The 22,482-nt window shown below is 39.6% G+C and overlaps 1 protein-coding gene across 3 annotated transcripts in view; it reads right to left on the reverse strand.

Moving 5' to 3' along the window:
* NLGN1 (neuroligin 1) overlaps nt 1-22,482 on the reverse strand; it is a 966,435-nt gene that overhangs the window by 890,986 nt on the left and 52,967 nt on the right. The window contains exon 1 of one of the 3 annotated variants that reach the window (XM_083177734.1): nt 15,370-15,389. The exons of the other annotated variants lie outside the window; for them this stretch is intronic. The gene's annotated coding sequence lies outside the window, so the exon portion shown is untranslated. Of the gene's footprint in view, nt 1-15,369; nt 15,390-22,482 lie in introns of those variants that run through there. 3 annotated transcript variants of the gene reach the window in all.

Genomic DNA, 22,482 nt, shown 5'->3' on the forward strand with positions numbered 1-22,482 from the left:
GCCTCCCTGCACCCCCCCACCTAACCCTGCCCATCGCTCTGAAACAAAGATGGGCAGGGTTTCCACTCCCCGGCATCGAGTGACTGGGATGCAAGTGCGTGTGAGATGCCCGCGCGTACAGTCAGATGGAGCGCCCTTTCCGCCCCTTCTGGCGAGCGCTGAAGCTGCATGAGAGGCGCTCCATCTGTACACCCACACGGATTCATTCTAGGGATAATTTTGTTTGGAGCTGAATAACCTAACAGTATATTTTGGGGTTTGTGGGAGGAAACCGGAGTACCCAGAGGAAACCCACGCAAGCTCTGGGAGAATATACAAACTCTGCACAGTTAGGGCCATGGTGGGAACTGAACCCATGACCTCAGTTCTTTGAGGCAGTAATGCACCATGCACCATCAGTGCTGCCATATATTGGGACATCTCCTGTGAAACGTCCATTCCTTATGTGGCCCAGAATCCACCCTAGCATGGAGACCTTTACTCATCTAACTCAAGGGACTGAGGGCGGATGTACTAAGCCGAAAATGTGGCAAAACCCCCATTTTACCGTATTTTCATATGTACTAAAACCCTTCCGCCGTGTCACCGCAGGGCAGGGTATCACCACCTTTGGGTGGTGATACCCTATAGAGGCCTATGGGCTTCTATTGTCCCCCGCCATCCACCGCAGCCTCCCTACCCTCCCTCCCCGGCTTCTGTGCTTTATGTCACAGCCAGCCGGGATGTCCTTCCAGCTGCAGGGGGCAGGAGGAGATGCCGGGGAGGCCGCAGAACCCAAGAGGTGACTGAGACCCTACGCAAACCACATTACAGGTATTGCGGGGGGCCTCCGTCACCGCACCATGATGCCAGCCTCATATGTTAGTACATATGCGCTGGCATCGCGGCGGCCAGGCGGCGAAGGGCGGTGATGTATATTAATACATCCCGCCCTGAATGTTTCCAGAGTAATGTGGGAACCTCCATTAACTTTAGATGGTGTTTATTCCTGGAACCCTGCTCCTTCTTATGGGAAGCAGATTAGAGTTCCCGAGAGCAATTAGATTGTATCCATTTGCCTTCCATCACCTTGATCAGTGCGTGTGTGTACTCCATTAATGTATGCACAGTAACACTGCAGAGTAAAATGAGTAGCTAATGAATGTCTTTTTCTAATGGGGGAGAGCATATGAGCTTTATAATGATGAATAAACCCCATGGTATGCTAAATAATTATTCTTAAATGCTGATACATGACATAGACAACAGTAACTCATCATATAGAAAATGTTATCTTTAAATTTGCTGGATTTGGAAAAATATATTCCCCTCTTTCAAACCATCCCCACATGTAGAACACAGTATGTAGGGTCTCTATCTCTGGATTATTCTATTGAAGCATGGAGGTGCCACAAGCTAGCCACAGGAAAGGTGAACTTTTGCTCCACCAACAGGTCAAACTAGATATATATATATATTCACTTACATTATATGGGAGATGGATGGATGGACTGTCACATACTGTAGATCCCAGTATACTCCACAGCTCACACAGAGGGTTTGAGTAGTCCACAAGATTTGTTTATACAGTATGTGTGGATGACTACAGTACATGTATTATTTACAGCGGAATACTATAAATATTACAAATTATAATAGTAAAATGTTTGTCAAAACTATAGTGAAATAGAAAATGAGATTCTGTTTGTGTTGTATCCCATAGCTGTGTAAAAAGATATACGGACAGTCCAGAGGTTAGTGTGATATACTTAGAAAACAGATTATTTTGACCCCTTGCTGATAATTTACAATTTTTACCTACATAAACTCCATCACTAAAATGTATTATTAGAATTATTACATTTTCTATATTCAGCACATTCTCATTGTTTATCCAAATTCTCATTAGGAAGAGCAAAGTCCACATACATTAGGTCAACCACTGAAGGTCCACATTCTTTAGAGCGACACCTCCAAAAGGTAGACATGGCTTTAGGTCGTCAGGGTCATTAGGTGGACAGGGTCATTCGGTTGACACAAGCAATAGGTCGACCTAATGTATGTCGACCTTCTTTTGGTCAACCTAGTGACCGTATACCTTGTTACCACTATCCCATTTGAAAAAGACTCCCTCAAAAATATCACCAATTAATAAATGACTGGTGATCCAATGTTGAGTCTCTGGTCTATATTGTTCTAGGCACCACCATTGCTACAGTATATACAGCATTCAACATGAAAACCTAGCACTTCATTGTAAGAAGAAGGCTAACCTGAGCCGAGACAGATTTACAGTTCATGGGGCATACACACTGCTTGTGGGGTACATGGTGACATACATACTGCTGTTGGGGGATGGGGTACATGGAGACATACATACTGCTGTCGGGAGGATGGGGGCTTGGAGACATGTATACACACTGCGTGTGGGCATGATGACATAACACTTATTGTGGGGAAGGAGCATATGGAGACATACACACTGCTTGCTAAGGGAGAATGGACATGAAACAATTTGAGCACATGGAGACATACACACAGACTAGGGCAGGGAAAAGGGCATATAATGTGAATTACAGGGTGCAAATGCAGGGATGCTGAGACAAGAAGCAGGGAGGAGAGGAGGAGCACAGGTACTACTGTAGTGCAGTGCATGGCCAGCTGTGGGTCTTGAATGGAGGGGAACTTCATCTTCCACTAACAGTCACTCCCCACCAGTGCTGGTGGCTCTGACCACACCATGTCACCCTTGCCTGAAAGCAGTAATGCCATCCTTTATACATCCCTGTAGTCTTTCCATGGGTCCTGCTATGTCCTAATCGAAGGTTTGAATTGCACATTGGTAATGTTACTACTGAATATGAGACATCACATAGTACTTTTTGGATTTTCCTCAGGGTGGAATGGGGGAACAGCAGAAAAGCTCTGGTTCAGTTCTCTTTTGCCAGTCAGTGCTAATATTTCTGGGCAAGCTGCCTCTAACAGTAACTAGTTTACCAGTAACTATTATGTAGAGTTTTCACAGGAGCTGGAAGTTCAAGCAAGCAGGGAGCTCTACTGAAATTTTCCCTGGTCAAAAATAAATGTGTAAATAAATGAATAAAACAACACTCTTTCTCCTCTACCTACTATAGCTATATAGAATATGCTATAAAAAGAAAAATTAGCTCATTGAATTGGGGAATACATGACTGGGTCTGGACTATTTCTTTGTGATCCTTAATAATACAAAAACTATATTTTCTATTGCTATGTGTTACAATTAAAATAGGTTTGTTATAATAGACGATCATTAGAAATCCCTATTTTCTCCTCCACAAATTCATATAAAGCTGCATAAAATTATTTTTGTAAGGTTAAAATCATACATTTTACAGATACAGGATGTGTACTTGCATCCAGTAATAGTTTTATACTTCTTCATACAATTCTCCCCCTATCTTTATTGCAAGAAAATACATAAAAAGTGTTTTGTCTTTATTACAGTTTGGCTACTATTAATATTTTATAAAGCTACTATTGGAGAAAGAATGGTGAAAATAAAAATCTAAAAACTACCCAAAAAGTTATCGTAGATGATTTAAGTGAATGGCTGACATCTGAGAGACACATTTAAAGATTAAATCACTGATTCTCAAGATAAATGTTATATTCTAGAAGTATGTAGACTTATCTCCAACAGAGACTCTCTCTTTGTCAATGGAACTGTGTTCTGAAGTACAATGGTACAATAAACCATTGAAAGTGTGATAACATAAGACGACTCTCTATTACTTATAGTATACAGAAATGTTATTTTTCACACAGCTTCTTTCTCTAGAAAGAAGCAATACCACAACAATCAGTAGACTAGACTATATCACTACTGTAAATAAACTAATCAGAATCTAAAGGATGTCATATCTTAAGAGGGGCAAACCATTCCCCCTACTAATATAATAATGTACTCCTAACTTGGCCAGATGGTCCAGCAATTTGGCAATATGATTTCCATGTTTTGGTTTCTGTAGATATGTATGAAAGATAATAAACACATAGCAGCAGACTGCATTCATACTGCATGGCTTTAAGGCACATGGGGCCTTATTTTGGTTCACTCTTTCTGACAAAATCCTTCTTAGATGGACAAAACCATGTGCACTGCAGGGGGGCAGATGTAAAATGTGCAGAGAGAATTAGATTTGGGTGAGTTATTTTGTTTCCTTGCAGGGTAAATACTGACTGCTTTATTTTTACACTGCAATATAGATCTCACTTTGAAGTAAAACCCCACCCAAATCTAATTCTCTCTGCACAAGTTACATCTGCCCCACCTGCAGTGCACATGGTTTTGTCCATCTAAGAAGGATTTTGTCAGAAAGAGTGAACCAAAATAAGGCCCATGGTGAGCTGGTATAGAACACCCAGCAAGTCTAATCTGTGTGCACAGACAGCATTCTGAAATGACATACAGAATATAGAGGATCGAAAAGTTCTAAGGGGGTTATTTACTAAGATTGGAGTTCTATTGAAAATGGGATGTTGATATGGGCAACCAATCAGATTATATTTATTATATTCTAAAAGAAGCAACATACATAAGTAGATTCTGATTGGCTGCCCATAGTAATGTCCCATATTCAATAGAACACCCATATTAGTCAATAAACCCCTAAGAGTTCATTAGTTTGCAAGCTGTGTGCTATTTTTGTACAGTGCCAAACACCAGGTTTTAATGACAGATAAAAGGTGGTGGCAATCACCATTCAAGGAGACCCTTTCACACCTGCCGTAACCAGAAAGAAAGTGGCAGTGTGAAAGGGGTATAAGATTTCAGATTGCACTCACCCCTCTAAAACCTAAATTTTTAAAATCTGCACATTTTAAATCTGCTCCACATATAGGGCTTTATTCTGCTTGGTGCGGGCCATTCCGAATTCTTTCGGAGGGTGCTTTTTAGCCGTCTGCGCATGCGTATGCAACGCAATGCGCATGTGCAATGTAGTGTCTCCACACTTGTTCTCGCCAATACCTTCCAGAAATGTGCACCGAAGTGACTCGGGAAATTTGGGCGTAACATAGGCGTCATGTGGGCGTACACAAGGGCGCAGTTTCAAAGTGGGCAAAACTGGGCGTAAATCTGGGCGTACATGTGGGAGTGCACGAACTGTGGTAGGCGTGCATTCGGACAGGACACCGACTGCAAGCAAACCAACACGCATGAAATACACGGTGTCCATAAGCAAGTTTCAGTTTGCGGAGAGCACTTGTTCATGCGCTAGGCATTCGGTTCGACCAATTAGTACACCTGCACCTGAAGCACTCTCAGCTGACCACAATACAATCCACTCATCTACTCATTAGTGATTAATTACACTCTTTTCACAGGTTCAAATTGGAACCACTAAGACAGGTAAAGGGGCAACAATGAAGTAATACCACTTAACATGATGTAAGGGTTAATCCAAAGTGCTAGTAATGTGTTTAACCCCTTCCCGACATTGGACGTACATTTACGTCATGGTCGGGAAGTACTTCCCGACACATGGCATAAATGTACGTCATGGGTTAAAACTGTCACCGCGTCTATAGACGCGGTGACAGTTTGGAGATGTCTGCTGTCCCTGACAGCAGACATCCCCCCTCGCCGCCCGGGGGGGGCAGGGATGCCCCCGCCGGTCGGCGATCGCTGTGATTGGCTGTTCAAATGTGAACAGCCAATCACAGCTATTTCTGTGTTACCGGCGGCTATGCCGCTCGGTAACATAGAAAACGGTGGTGATCGGTACAGCACCGATCACCACCGATCCGCGGACACCCCCTCCCTCCCACCCGGCAGCACCCGGCAGCACTATGTGCTTACCCGGCACCCGGCAGCCGCTCTCCTCCCTCTGCTATGCGCCGCAGCGCTGCCTCCCCCCTCCCTCCCTCCCCCCGCCAGCAGCAGCAGCACTAGGGACTGTAAAAATGTAAAAAAATGAAATGAAATGATTATATATATATATATATATATATATGTGTGTGTGTATGTGTGTATATACACATACACACATATATATATATATATATATATATATATATGTGTGTGTGTATGTGTGTATATACACACACACATATATATATATATATATATATGTGTGTATATACACATATATATACACACATATATATATATATATATATATATATGTGTGTATATACACATATATATATATATATATATATATATATGTGTGTATATACACACATATATATATATGTGTGTATATACATATATATATATATATATATATATATATACAGATAGATATTCCCGACCGAAGACGTATATATACGTCATGGTCGGGAGGTACTTCCCGACCGAAGACGTATATATACGTCATGGTTTTAAACTGTCACCGCGTCCATAGACGCGGTGACAGTTTGGAGATGTCTGCTGTCCCTGAGCCCCGGTCGGCGATCGCTGCGATTGGCTGTTCAAATGTGAACAGCCAATTGCAGCGTTTTCTGTGTTACCGGCGGCTAAGCCGCTCGGTAACACAGTGATCGGTGGTGATCGGTGCTGTTAAGTACAGCACCGATCACCACCGATCGCCAGCCCCCCCATCCCACCCGGCAGCCCCCCCTCCCTCCCACCCACCCGGCTGCCGCAGCGCCAGCACCCCTCCCAACCCCCCACCAGCCGCAGCGCCAGCCCCCCTCCCAAAGCTGTGGACCAAAATGGGGTCACTTGTGGGGGGGTTCCACTGTATTGGTGCTTCGGGGGTCTTGCTAATGCGACATAGCACCCACCATTCATTCCACCACCAAAAATCACTCCTTCCCTTCTGAGTCCTGCCATGCACCCAACTGGTATTTTTTGGTCACATGTGAGGCATTGCCGTACTCGGGAGAAATTGGGGCACAGATTTTGGGGTGCTTTGTATCCTTCATTCCTTGTGAAAATGAAAAATTTTGAGCCAGAACTGCATTTTTCTGTAAAAAATTACATTTTTTTACACAAAAATGCAGATCTGGCTCAAAATTTTTCATTTTCACAAGGAATGAAGGATACAAAGCACCCCAAAATCTGTGCCCCAATTTCTCCCGAGTACGGCAATGCCTCACATGTGACCAAAAAATACCAGTTGGGTGCATGGCAGGACTCAGAAGGGAAGGAGTGATTTTTGGATTTTGCAGCACAGATTCTGGTTGAATGACCCCTGAAGCACCTATACAGTGGAACCCCCCCACAAGGGACCCCATTTTGCAAACTACACCCTTCAGGGAATTCATCAGGGGGTATAGTGTACATTTCAAACCCCCAGGGGTTTCACCAACTTTGATACAACTGGGCAGTGAAAATGAAAAATTACATTTTTTTACACAAAAATGCAGTTCTGGCTCCAAATTTTTCATTTTCATAAGGTACGAAGGAGAAAAAGCACCCCAAAATCTGTGCCCCAATTTCTCCCGAGTACGGCAATGCTTCATGTGTGACCAAAAAATGGCAGGACTCAGAAGGGAAGGAGTGATATTTGGATTTTGCAGCTCAGATTCTGGTGGAATTTTGGTGGGTGCTATGTCGCTTTAGCAAGACCCCCGAAGCACCAATACAGTGGAACCCCCCCACAAGTGACCCCATTTTGCAAACTACACCCCTCAGGGAATTCATCTAGGGGTATAGCGTACATTTAAAACCCCCAGGGGTTTCACCAATTGTGGTACAACTGGGCTGTGAAAATGAAAAATTACATTTTTTTACACAAAAATGCAGTTCTGGCTCAAAATTTTTCATTTTCACAAGGAATGGAGACAAAGCACCCCAAAATCTGTGCCCCAATTTCTCCCGAGTACGGCAATGCCTCACATGTGACCAAAAAATACCATTTGGGTGCATGGCAGGACTCAGCAGGGAAGGAGCGATATTTGGATTTTGCAGCACAGATTCTGGTGGAATGAATGGTGGGTGCTATGTCGCATTAGCAAGACCCCCGAAGCACCAATACAGTGGAACCCCCCCACAAGTCACCCCATTTTGCAAACTACACCCCTCAGGGAATTCATCTAGGGGTATAGCGTACATTTAAAACCCCCAGGGGTTTCACCAATTGTGGTACAACTGGGCTGTGAAAATGAAAAATTACATTTTTTTACACAAAAATGCAGTTCTGGCTCAAAATTTTTCATTTTCATAAGGTACGAAGGAGAAAAAGCACCCCAAAATCTGTGCCCCAATTTCTCCCGAGTACGGCAATGCCTCATATGTGACCAAAAAATACCATTTGGGTGCATGGCAGGACTCAGCAGGGAAGGAGCGATATTTGGATTTTGCAGCACAGATTCTGGTGGAATGAATGGTGGGTGCTATGTCGCATTAGCAAGACCCCCGAAGCACCAATACAGTGGAACCCCCCCACATGTCACCCCATTTTGCAAACTACACCCCTCAGGGAATTTATCTAGGGGTATAGTGTACATTTCAAACCCCCAGGGGTTTCACCAATTTTGATACAACTGGGCTGTGCAAATGAAAAATTACATTTTTTACACAAAAATGCAGATCTGGCTCAAAATTTTTCATTTTCACAAGGAATGAAGGAGACAAAGCACCCCAAAATCTGTGCCCCAATTTCTCCCGAGTACGGCAATGCCTCACATGTGACCAAAAAATACCAGTTGGGTGCATGGCAGGACTCAGAAGGGAAGGAGTGATTTTTGGATTTTGCAGCACAGATTCTGGTTGAATGACCCCTGAAGCACCTATACAGTGGAACCCCCCCACAAGTGACCCCATTTTGCAAACTACACCCTTCAGGGAATTCATCAGGGGGTATAGTGTACATTTCAAACCCCCAGGGGTTTAACCAATTTTGATACAACTGAGCTGTGAAAATGAAAAATTAATTTTTTTCATTTTCACAGCCCAGTTGTATCAAAATTGGTGAAACCCCTGGGGGTTTGAAATGTACACTATACCCCTAGATGAATTCCCTGAGGGGTGTAGTTTGCAAAATGGGGTCACTTGTGGGGGGGTTCCTAACTTTTAGCATCTTATGGTGCCTAGAAACCTACATGGTGCCTAAAAAATAATCTCATAAAAAGGAGGCTCCAAAATCAAGTAGGTGCTCCTTCTATTATGAAGCCTGTGGTTTGGTCACCGTGCACACTAGGGCCACATATAGGATATTTATGAAAACAAAAGAATTGGGGGAATCAATTTTTAGTCACATTTCTCTAGTAAAATCTACTGTATTCGTTAGAAAAATGTATTAAAATTGAAACTCTGCAAAAAAAAAGAAATTTTGAAATTTCACCTACACTTTGTTTTAATTCCTGTGAAACAGCTAAAGGGTTAACAAACTTCCAAAATGCTGTTTTGAATACTGTGAGGGGTGCAGTTTTTGAAATGGCATCATTTATGGGGGTGTCTCACATACAAGTCCCTCAAAGTCACATCAGAACTGAACTGGTCCCTAAAAAAATCAGTGTTTGAAATTTTCTTGAAAATTTGAGAATTTGCTATTCATATTGTAAGCCTCCTAGTGTCCCAAAAAATTAAAAGGAAGTTGAAATAATGATGTCAACATAAAGTAGACATATGGTCTATGTTAGTTATTCACTATTTTGAGTGGTAAGATTATTTGTCTCACAAGCAGAAAATTTAACATTTTGCAAATCGCAAAATTTTCCATTTTTTTCCGACATTTTGGTATTTTTCACAAAAAAACACAGACTGTATCGACGAAAATTTACCACTAACTTGAAGTACAATGTGTCACGAGAAAACAATCTCAAAATCACTGGGATAAGTAAAAGCAAAAAAAAGTTATCCCCACTTAAGTGAGACATGTCAGATTTGAAAAAAAGGGCTCTGTCAGGAACGCAAAAACTGGCTCTGTCAGGAAGGGGTTAAGTATCAATTAGGAATTAATTGATTAAATTTAAAAATAATCAATTTGTTATGAGGTTGGCTAATTGCATAAGTGTGTCATGTTGCAGAAGCATGAGTTCCGAATAGAGTAGTGAGGTTTGCGGAAATACACCAACTCGGTGCGTACGGCCAGCTTCCCGTCCGTTCGGACGCTGTAAGACCGTGCAGAATCTTTGTGTTCCTACCGCACACGCACGTTTGGATGTAGTCCGAAGATACTCCCTCTTCTTAGTGAGTCCGTCCGAAGGGATGCGGACGACCTGTGGGCGTGTATTCTTAGAATGTCCGCACGGCGTGGCGTTCGGTCATTTCCGAAAGAATTTGGAATGGACCGCAATAACCAGAATAAGGCCCATAGTGCATCATTGCTTTGCCATGGTGTACATTTGCTCCTTTTTTTAAATTTGCTCCCAACTATCAGACCCTCTGTGTGCAGATATTTTACAGCATAAGACGCGCTTGGTGAACTGTGTTAATAGACCAATCTAAAACTGGATGAGGGCTGCATAAGCACGATGACACATAAGAGCCCTATCTTTTGTGACAATTTAGTAAAGAAGCAAGTGCAAGCATAGTTTTAGTTTCACTTGGGCTGCACTGTGATAGTCTGGTGATAAGGGAGCAGCATATTAGGAGTATAAGGAGAGTTTACCTTTGAAGGGGCTTATATTCCTGGTCTTGTGGTTTCCTCTTCCTCTGTGCCTTTTGGAAGCCCCACCTGCCCTCCCTGGATTTTTCAAGATTTTTTTGAGCATTTCAGTTTTTGGGTGCAATTGCAGTCAGCTTTTTACAGCCAAATTGGTGGGAAGTCGCTACCAGCCGGCAGTCAAAGCATGACATAAGAGGTCATTGTGGGGCACCCCCTTTTGGTAGGATGGCGAGTGTGTTCTTTCCATTAGATTGGACAAAGAGCGTTTTCTGTGCGGGAATGCCCACTGCTCTGCCAGGTGAAAGGGTGGTCCAGTACAATGCAGGTTTTACAGGTCGGAGGCGGTGGTGAGCCCCTCCTTGGTTTTTGGATAAGATCAAGTTGACAGGGCTGGTGTTAGTAGCTACTTTCTCTCTGCCATCCTCCAAATTTAATTTAAAGCTTATTTCAAACACACTGTAGTTAAAATTATAACTCAAATTTAGTTTAAAGTTAGTTTAAACATGGTCACCAATCAATAAACCTTTTGAAATCTAGCACTTGGTTTTCCGTCTATTTATCATCTGTGTGATTCATTTCGTGTTGGTGTGATTTATTTTAGGTTAAGCTAGCTTAAAGTTAAGGTATAGGTCAGTCACAATAAGTTATGGGTGCCTTAAACCATTGGGCCCCACAAACATGACACAGTACATTTAAATTCCATTTACACCATAGTTTATAAAATAGTTATAATTGCTTGAATAAATAAGAAAATATGTCCTTGGGAATTCATTTTCTTTTTCTTTTTTTGAGATTCTCTTTCTACAATAATTTATAAGACGTTAGAGGATAAAAGAAGTGCAAGCCCAGATCATCTTTATATATGTCTAGTGTCCCTGAGTCTCCAAAACAATGCCATCTGCTGGCAGAGAGGGAAACTACATCTCTTTCTCACACATGCACAAACACAGAAGGTAGAAGATTAGCTTTCTAAGCTTTTGCTTTGTGCGGGCTTACTAGTAAATTATATTTAGCTGAAAAATAGGACTGCTGTCAATCATTATAACATAATTTGGCAGTTACCTATTACATATTAAATATACAGTATGGAAGGCTCCTTAAACAATGTTAAAAAAAGTTCTTTCAGGTAATGACCCTTGCGCTCATCGCAGCCTAGGTTCTTGTTGGTAAGTACGGATCACCTACCATACACAATATTTCACAAAGACAAAGAAGAATACCAACATGTCCCTGGGCGCAGATAGAAATTCTTCTGCGCCCAGGGACATGTTGGTATTCTTCTCCTTAAACAATGAAGTGAAGGTTTATGTAAACTATAGCAAAATATATGAACAACTCCTTCTTTATATGTTATATTTATGGATTTAATGTATAGTTGTGAAGAAGTAGTATAATCTATTTGTGAAATGCTAGCTTTATTATATTGGTGAGATGTCTCTCTTCCATATAGCTGCATCAACCAGTAAGTTAAACTACATATTTTAAGCTATATTTCATTCAGACTAAGTGTTGCTACTTTAACCAATGTGCTCATAAAATGAATAACTAGCATCATGAGATGTTTGTAGATGTGTACCCTAACAGTATTTTGTATGTCTATCAAGCTTTCACATACAGTTCATATTCATTATAAGAAAGAAATGCTTTACCTTGCAGTATAACTGTGAAATGTAGCTCATCTCTATTAGATTTCTCTTTATTTTCCAGTTATGCATAGCTCACTAATCAGCTCAGCCAGTGCATTTTATATTATTTGTCTATAGCGGTTAAGGGTCCCTTATATGAAATTTGAGAATTTTGAAATTATCCAAAATCAAAAATGTTAAGTTCTAAAGGTGCCCATACACAGTATAATTATTGTATACAATATCACATCGCATCTCATCGCATTGCATAGGTTTTGAGATGAGAGCTAGTACAAAAAGTATGTGCAGCACATACTTTTTGAACTGTGCGATGAAATGTGAGATGGGAGCGCGCATCTCATCGCACCCAACAATTGTACCGTGTATGGGCACCTTAACTTTTCTTTTTATGGTTCATTGTACACAAACTTTGGAGAAGATTTATTAATGAGTTATAGTCCTGTTATCACTCATTATGAATGACAAATGGTGCTCCAGCCAATCAGCTTGTTATTGTCGTGTGTTTGAAAAGTGACAGGAACTGATCGTCTGGAGAACCATTTATCATTCATAATGAGTAATAACAGGGATATCTCTCATTCATAAAGCTGCCCCTTTGTTTAATGCAAAAAAACTATTTCAAATATTTGTATAACATATCTCATTAGACAATAATGAATTTCGTCTTTAAGGTACAGTATCTCGTTATTATATGCAAATATTTCAACATACAGAAAGATCTGTGTTCCAAAATAATTGCAGTCCAAAGAATTTTAAATATGAGGGACTATTTAAATTTGTGGCCACACAAAAGGAGAGATTAGAGACTGCAAGAAGAAAGAAAGAAGTGTCCTTTTGTCGGTGCACCTCATACAAACAAACAATAAACTATAACCTTTATTGAATCCTTTTAAAAGGCTGCGAAAATTTAAAAAACAACATGAATGGACATACATGTTTGGGATGACACACATTAAAACAAAGGTGGCAGGCAGGGGTTGCTCACATTTTTTCTTGATAAGATCAAATCACCTCCTGCTTAACAGATCCTCTTACTGGGTGCCTGCAGAGACTGGGTTATGTAACCTCTAATGTCTCTCTCTGTCACAAAAAACCCACAAGAAATACATTCTGTACAATTATAATTGCTCGTCACGGATGCTGCAACCTGACATTAGAGACTGAAAGGCAGACTGCAGTGGTGAGGGGCCCTATGACACATATACAAAAAAAATGACCTCAGACTGGGGATCTTTAAGCAGGACAATGACCATAAGCCCACAGCCAAGATATTAAAGGAGAGGCTTCAGGATAACTTTGTGAATCTCCTTGAGTGGCCCAGCCAGAGGCCAGACTTGAATCCGATTGAACATTTCTGGAGAGACCTGAAATTGGCTGTGCACCGACACTTCACATACATCGTGATGGAGCTTGAGAGGTGCTGAAAAAAGGAATGGGTGAAACTGCCCAAAGATAGGTATTCCAAGCTTGTGGCATCATATTGAAAAAGACATGAGGCTGTAATTTCTGCCAAAATTGCATCAACAAAGTATTGAGCAACTGCTGCGAATACTTACGTACATGTGATTTCTTCGTTTTCTATTTTTTATAAATTTGCAAAAATCTCATTATGTGGTATTGTCTGTAGAATTTTGAGGGGAAAAAATGAATGTATTCCATTTTGGAATGAGGCTGTAACACAACAAAATGTGGAAAAAATGAAGCGCTGTGAATACTTTCTGGATGCACTGTAAGATCCTTTAACTTGCTAAGTTGCATTTATCATACTTGTTTTTTCAGCACATCCCATAAATGCTCCATTAGATTGAGATTTTAGGAATTTGCAGATCAAGTCAACACCCTGAACTCTTTGTCATACTCCTCAAACTTTTTTGGCAGTGGGGCATTGTGCATTATTCTTCTGAAAGGGGCTACTGCCATCAAAGAATAGCTATATTTAGGTAGGTGGGAGAACTAAAATACAAGGAACGGAAAAAGAGACAATAGAACAGCGTACAAATGGGGTTTAAACTCTCTTCTGGGTCAACTCAAGTGACATTTTATCAATTATATACGGCAGTACTTACTTAACTCACAAGTTGTTGCAATCGGGGCCTTCTAAGGTAATATAAGAAGGGAAATTCAATTCAGAGTTATGTGTTGCTCAACAGCACCACCGATTAATACATTAGACCAGGTTCACTTATTTTACTGTCCACCTCTGTGGGTTGCAGGCAGCACCAGGCTGTTGAATTGTATTATAAGTGTTGCATTGAAAATATACTTTTTAGTGACATTCTGCCTGACTCTGGGATCAATGATATAAGTATACAAAGCAGAAGCTGCACACAGATTTCTAAATTTCATTTAGCATCCCAAGATGACATGCCTTATGTTATTTAAAGATTGGTTGGTTTGGAACAGTCCTAGTCGTAGATTGAGAATTGAAATGTCTTCCAGAATTATCATTATACAAACATAAACTATTGTTTCATGTATAAAAATGAAATGTGAAAACAAAACAATTTTATGTATCATCTCATAATGTGACAGCGTTTCACAATATGTTTTATGCCAAATGCAGGCCCCTGAGGGACATTGTGTTATTTTATTGTCAGAAAAAGCTGGATGTTTAGATTTTATTTCATTTTTAGACACTGTTTAAATTAAAAAGTGGTCTTTTAAAAATGCCAATCTTAAGCTTTCAAATTAGAATATGTAAAATTGCATTCTAGTTCCGAAGCTGAAACAAACCAGAGTTTGTATAATATCTAAAAGCAAAACATATGGATAAGCATAAAGTTGCACATTTAGACTAAAGAAATACCCTAAATGTCTTGGTATACAGATAGTAGTTATTAAATGCAATGAGAAACATATTTTTGCATAAATGCTATGTGAAAAGTTACAAATGTGGATGGTTTTTTAATATCTGAGTAATCAGGATACATATGGTGGCGGTGGAAATGCTGGTGGCCAAAATATCAATCCCAGGATCCCGATGGAGGGAATACCATCAGGTAAGCATATTTACCTTCCCCCTGCCCCCCTAACCCTCCCTCCACAGCCTAACCCTAATCTTCCCCGTTAGTGCCTAACTCTAACCCCGATACCCCACCACCTAAGCCTAACCCCTTTACCCACAGCCTAACCCTTGGTCTCCCCATTGGAGCCTAAACCCACCCCCTTCCCTAGTTTAACCCTAACCCACTCTGCATACTTACATTCAGTATCCTGGCAGTCAAGATTTTGGTGTAGGGATTCCTGTTGGTATTCAGGATGCCAGTGATAGTATTTTGAATGCTGGGGTCCAAACCACAGGGCTGCTGAATGCATACCAAACATTTTTAAATAAGTCATTATTTGGAAATAACGTACTATATTGTCATTATGTAATAATTTTAAAAACACACTTCAAGAAAAAAATTCTGCATTTCGTAGTGTTTTGTTGATTTGTAGGTAATCTGTCCTTATGGACATATGGCCCAAAGTAGTATTTTATCCCTTTATATCACAGGTGCACTTACATAATTCTGAAAGTCAATAGAACATGTTTAAATAAAATAAAGTAACCCTTGTATAGTGTAAGCAACATTTATTTTTGAACAAATATTTCAGTTATTTAAAATCTGCTTGTAGTGCCTAAAAATAAATTAAAAAAGAGAATACATTTTCCTGTCTGGAACCAAGCTGTAGCAAGCGTTGGCTGAGTATTAAGTCAGTGTAAAGTCTGTTTAAAGATATTATATGTTGGATATTATTTGCAACCCAGCCAACAATGCAGACTGCCTTTTTTTCCACATTAAATATTACCAGTTCATACAGGAATACAAGCATTTACTAATGTTATGCAGTTTATGAAGCCTTACTTTAATGCTGTTTTTTTAATTACCTGCCCTAAATGTCTTTATTTTGGCATTTAAGCAATGTTATATTAGGACAGAGACAACAATAAGCAGTTCTTTCCATTGATATCCATTACTTAGGCAAATTAAATTGTACAAGAAAAAAAAGTGTGTTCTACAATGCGTTCATGTAAAGTTTACTGTATACCAAAAGTGTTAGAAAAAAATCATTATTGCAATTGAATTTAAGGTAGAAAAAATTAGTCAAGATATGCATTTGTCCAAATTTCCAGTGTTTATTCGCAAATCTGAATATCCTGTTTTATTATTATATGTCATTGGCTGAAAAATTAGTAATTTCCATCTGTGACAAATAATTTGTTTGTGCAAAATATAATTACTGTAACTTAGTTGCTAATTTGACATGATGTTATTTAGATGGGAAAAGACTGCTATTTTGGTGTGGTAATGTCACAAGTCTTTGATCAGTATTGGTTTAAACTAATTGTGTAGCTTAACTGTCTGAAACAGCATGACAAATATTCAAACTCTCCATCACTGCCATCAAGTAAGTAATGGTATAGACATTTTGTGTACCATGCATTACAGTTTTGCAAATGTTTCACAATTCAACCCTTTGAGATCAATTTTGAGGAGCTTATTTATTTACTCAGGAAGAAGGTTCAGGAATGGAGATTGCTTATTTGAGAAGACGTTCTTGAAGATATGGGGTACAGTGGGGATCTTTAGATGTATAAAATACACTCACTACATTGAAGCTGATCTATCCCCTTACCATTCTGTTATTCTCAATGTAAAGGTTTTTGCCCAATATAGTCTGTGTTCAGAATATATGTTCGAAAATAATAAAACTGTACTCCATTCAAAAATGTTTTTAACTAATTAAAATCATTATGCTGATTACCACCAGATCTGCAAAATTAACTTGAAATACTTCAAATAATACTAAAGCTTGAAATCACCTGAAAAAAACACAGAACATAGTGTTACTGATATTTGATAGGCATAATGCGAATAAATGGCCACTCTAATCATCCATGGTATCCATGGAAACAATGATTTTAATGAAGCAAAATCTTTTTTTATTAGTGAAGATTCCTTTTAATGTGACAAAGTTTATAAATGTATTAAATTGAAATAGTGAAATTATGACTTGAGTTAAAGGAAATCTCAATGTTTATGTTGCTTAAAAGGAGTATTTACATAACAGTTAAAGTAATTCAAGGATAATTGGAAGAGTCTGCATTAACAAAGAAATGTAGCATGTACCTCTGTATGGGAAAATGTACAATTCTATATACAACCATGTGAAAATGAAATGTAGTCTTGTTTCATCTATGCCAGCGGTCCACAAACTATTTTGCTCTGGGACCCGTCAGACAATAAAAATTATTACGGGACCCCAGCAAGTTACCACAGAATGGTCACACACATGTGTGGTCAGCAGACAGCTCATACATGAATGTATGGTGGAGGCACTAAATGATGGGAGGAGTCTGAAGTAACAATTCAACTGATTTCTCAAACTACATGGTTGAGAGATTAGAGAAGTCATCAACCTAATGGTTAACAACATGGAGTTGTGACCCCATGCAGAGATGGTCACGACCCACTTTGGGGTCAGAACCCACAGTTTGAGAACCACTAATCTATGCTATTACATACAAGGATGTAATGTAATTAAGAAACATCTAGTCATCATCACCATGCCTAAAAAATGAATCAATGTAATCACATCTCAAAAATAACAGACTATACTTTTATTTATTTAGCAAAATAAAAAGCAATATAACGCAGTCATATGCGAAAAAAGTAAGTACAGACATACTGCTTCCATATCAATAAAGATGATAATTGGAGCAGGTCCTACTGAACTACAGTACAGTTATTACTACTGTACCTCTATGATAGAAGAAGGATCACACGGTCACATTTAGCGCTGTCTATAGTCACAAAGAATATTTAGGTACATAACTTCTGTACTGTACTGTACCTCTATGTAAAATCAGAACTTGGAAATTTGGTCTGTAAAATTTGGATTTGCGTCAACACAGTGCCAAGGTGAAACAACATCTGCAACGGTCTCAGAAAAGTCATTGTTACTGCTTATCAGTTTGGAAAGGGTTATAATGTCATTTTCAAAATGTAAAGTCTGTACAATGTTATACTAAGAAAATTGTTTACAAATGGAGAACATTTAATACACCTGCCAATATTTCCAGTAAAATCAAATAAAGATTATACCAATGAAACTTGTCAGCATCCACTATAAGCATCGCCTCTTTAAACCAACATATTCTTTGTAGAATTGTGAGGTCAACTGAAGCTTGGCAAAATCATGCAATAAGACGAATCATCATGATAAGCACAATTGCAAATCTATAACTTCATGGGTAAAAAATCTGAGAAATTATAGAAAGAGCCACATCAATGACCAGGTTCCAGATCTTTTCGTGTGCTGTGGCAAGATCTGGTGAAAGATGTTTGTAATTGAACTGAATGCAGTCAGACAACAATGAAGTGTTATAAGACAGAAAAGCCAAAATCCCTCAAATACAATGTAAGAAATTAGTAAATTGTACTGATGGTTTTTCCTGCTAGAGGTGGGTCTACTATCTACTGAAACTTGGTGTGGTACACACCAAGTTTCAGTAGATAGTAGACCCATCTCTAGCAGCAAAAAACAGCATGTGAACCAGCATGTGAACAAATCAATCACTAATGGGTCAATGGGTGCTAATACAACTAAGTGTTCTCTGTATAAGAATAGGAAGGCAATTCCTTAATGTTTCTCCAAATGATACCCAAAGCAGAGAGAAAAACACACAACAGTGTAGACCGTAAACCTGGGGTAGCCAACTCCAGTCATAAGTGAAGTAATTAGCTCCACCTGTGGATCTTTTAAAATGTGTCAGTGATTAATGAGTGCACCTGTGCAGCAGCTAGGGTGTCTGGAAAATGTGAACTGTTGGTAGCTCTCAAGGACTGGAGTTGACTACCCCTGCCGTAAACCAACAGCATACCTTTGACAAAGTCGTAAGGTTACGACGAAACATGTTAGACAGCACTTGCACCTTCTAACTGATTTTGGACTCTAAAGGCTGCACTGGACTTTCTGCTACAATACTCTCCTTGCTCACCCTGAGGCTACACTTTTGGAAGCTATCAGAACTTTCTACCATCACACGGGATACCACCACCAGCTCATTGTGGATTACAAATATTGCACAAATTGTGAGGAAATCTCCAATATTTGAGAATAAAAATTCATCCTCCAGCGTTATTCAAATATCCAGCATGGTATGTGGACCCTCCCAATCAGTTTATGGCTTCATTTGCCCAGTGGAGAAATGAGCACACCATTTCTATAGGAGTACGATGTGATTGAGCAGGACTCTAAGTATACACCTTTATTTTATTTTTATTTTATTTATTGGTACACATATAGCAATCCATTTTTAAATGTTGTATTGACATACAATTTAATTCTCCATTTCTGTTGATTTTTAATACATTTTTATTATTTCTATCGTAATATCCTATTGATCCTCATACTTACAGCGCTCCACATATATATATATATATATATATATATAGATAGATAGTAGATATGGTCCGGCACTCCTGCTTCGGGTTCTGTATGCTCCGGTGCTCGCAGCGTAGTATTGGATAATAGGCTGGTGGGGTGTGCTGCAGCACAATAACGGAGACTGGTCAGCGTGGATATAAGTAAAGGATTTTACTTGGTGACAACAGACATCTCTATACCGACGTTTCGGGGTCCCGTGCGCCCCGTTTTCAAGGAAGAAAGAGATACGTTTTTATTATTTCTATTGTAATATCCTATTGATCCTCATACTTACAGCGCTCCACATATATATATATATATATATATATATATATATATATATACACTTCTTCTTATTTATACCCTTTTAGGTGTGACACCCCCATCAGCTGGAGCACCTTGACACAACACCCCACTAGGCGCCCGTTCTACTCTGAGCTACACAATCGAGTATACCCCCCCTTTGTATTTGATATACCCATACAGCAGCTATAGCTATACTTGTTTTCTACTATCTTTTTAGTTTACCTTAATGGATCCCTGATATCGGTTTACTTTTCTTAGTTGGATCTGCACTTCCTCCACCATCATATTGCATACATGGAAATGAGAAACTCCAAATAGTGTAATATTGTACTTATTAAAAAAAAAACATAAATAAATGACATCAATAAAACCCAGGTTTGACCAGATTCTCACCCTTTGGGCCATGTCCACATATTTTGTGTAGACAGAACAGGCATTGTGCAATAAAATGTCAGGCTCCCCTAGACAATGATCCCTATGCATATGTCTGAATTATTATATATGAATGCGCTTTGCATGAGGCCCTAATATCAAGCATTTAGAAACCCCCTCTAAAAAGCCTGCACTTTCCCCTGGGAATATAGTACATAATCATATACTGTATGTACATTTTATTCGTTTTTTCATCTTCACTCATGGTAATACAGGCTGAGTATACCTTATCCAAAATGGTCGGGACCAGAAGAATTTTGGATAACAGATTATTCTGTTTTTCAGAATATTTTTATATTTCAGTGATGTATACATAGATATCTTGCATTTATGTTGTACAAACACATGAAATACACACATATACAGTGGAAGCCCATCTCAACTATCTTCCTTAGGCCATGGCTCAGCATGGCTAGCCATGGCTATCATATTGTTCTAAGCTGCAATACAATACATAGAACAATACAGTAGGGGATTAGCAGAGTAATCAATTACTCACTTAATTCTATTATAGGGATAGATGACAGTGGCTCCATCTGTGTGTGTGTATATATATATATATATATATATATATATATATATATATATATATATTATTTGTGCTTTCCCAGGCTCTGATTTTGTCTTGCACATATTTAGTGGCAGTTACATACACTGTCCTCGGTAGTGCTGTTACAGATGTCCTTAGCAGGTTTTTAAGCAAGAATTTTTTTTCTTTACTTTCTGCAATGTATGGTTTTTGGAATAATTTGGATAATGGATATTTGGATAAGAGATCCTCAACCTGTATTCATTTTCTATTCTGAACTGAAAGCAAGTTCAAAACTGAAAGACAGAGTCCTTGAAAAGTAACACACTGATGTTTATTTATTTGACATCATTTGATAATGTGATGCATTTCTCCTAGTATAATGTTCCTCATCTGGCATCTGAAGACGCAAAGATGAATACACATTGATATCTGTTTAGCATATAGGGCCTTATTCTAGTTCACACATATGCAGGTATTCAATACTTTAATTCCCCTTGTGCAGCGAATCCTGTTTTGGATTCGCTGCACAATCGCCGGGTTCCGGAGGGCTGCAGCATTCGCTGCCAGCCCTTCCTCACCCCCTATTCAACGCCTCAGGGGCTTGCTGCCCCTGGCGGCGAATTTTAACCCCCCGGGCCAATGCTGCAGGGAGCCGGAGGACGGCTGCAGGCAGGGAGATGGAAGCCTCCCTGCCTGCGCCAGACACTGTGGAGGTGAAGGAGGGCTGTCGGGGACACAGGGAGAGCACCCCAGAGCTGGCAGGGGGCTGTGTAAGGGAGCCGCTACACACTGGTCCCGATCGTGCATTTGTAATGATCGGGACCAGTGTGCAGTGAATATATGAATATTAATGAGCGGCTCCCGGCTCGGCCCCCTGCTGGTGAATGTGTAAAAAATATATATATATATATATTGTTTAAAAAAATATAAATATATATTCATGTGCTGCAAGAACATGAATATAAATAGCATGCCCCTTCACAGAAAAAAAAATCTGATTTTTTTACACCAAAATAAAAATAAAAAACGCTTTATTTTCAAAGATCACATTCCAGTTCACCTAAAGAAGATGACGAATGTAAAATGGAGAATCCTGGCGAAAATCACTGGAGAAAGCAGTTCTCCACTTCAGCATTGAATACACACTCGGCGAATTCCACTGAAAACCCCATTGAAAACCACGGGCGAATCGCGGTGAATCACAAACGGCGAATCGCCAGACATTCGCTCTTCATTTGCAGCAAATTGTGTCCATTAAATAGGGCGAATTGTTTTTTCTGTGAGAAAATTCGCCAGAAAACAGGCGAATTGCCAGATTCACTGAAAAAAATGGCGAATCAGAGGCATTGAATACTGGCCTTAGAGGCAAATTCCTTCTCAAATGGAAAAAACCATATGCATTGCAGGTGGGGCAGATGAAACATTTGCAGAGAGAGTTAGAGATTTGGGTGGGGTTTTTCTTCAAAGTGAAATCTATATTGCAGTGTAAAAATAAAGCAGTCAGTATTTCCCCTGCACAGAAACAAAATAACTCACCCAAATCTAATTCTATCTGCACCTGTTAAATCTGCCCCCCTGCAGCGCACATGGTTTTGTCCATCTGAGAAGGAATTTGCCTCTAAGAGTGAACTAG

The sequence above is a fragment of the Crinia signifera genome, chromosome 3 (assembly GCF_055691185.1).
Source record: "Crinia signifera chromosome 3, ASM5569118v1, whole genome shotgun sequence".
Lineage (NCBI taxonomy): Eukaryota > Metazoa > Chordata > Amphibia > Anura > Myobatrachidae > Crinia > Crinia signifera.